This window comes from Morone saxatilis, unplaced genomic scaffold (genome assembly GCF_004916995.1).
Source record: "Morone saxatilis isolate NCDOM2014 unplaced genomic scaffold, NCSU_SB_2.0 Contig0, whole genome shotgun sequence".
NCBI lineage: Eukaryota > Metazoa > Chordata > Actinopteri > Moronidae > Morone > Morone saxatilis.
The window spans coordinates 3,369,456-3,369,665 of NW_023339650.1; the positions used below are offsets into that span (position 1 = coordinate 3,369,456).

A 210-nucleotide genomic window follows, 5' to 3' on the forward strand; every position below is an offset into this window, starting at 1 on the left:
CACGCAGCAAAGGGCTGCAGGTCGGATTCGAACCCTGGGCCGCTGCAGCAAAGACTTAGCCTTGGTTCATGGGTCGTCAGCTCTACCCACTGAGCTAACCGGGTGCCTGGCATTAGTGCTTTTAACTAGAGGATCTCAGTACTTCCTCTATTGTGTGAAAGAAATTGTTACCTCTTGTCAGAAGTTTTATTTGAATTGAATTGAAATTGA

General features: G+C 46.7%; 1 protein-coding gene across 1 annotated transcript in view; it reads left to right on the forward strand.

Moving 5' to 3' along the window:
• The window catches only part of LOC118324042 (E3 ubiquitin-protein ligase HECW1), a 68,687-nt gene that overhangs the window by 53,088 nt on the left and 15,389 nt on the right, over positions 1-210 (forward strand). The window lies entirely within an intron of this gene.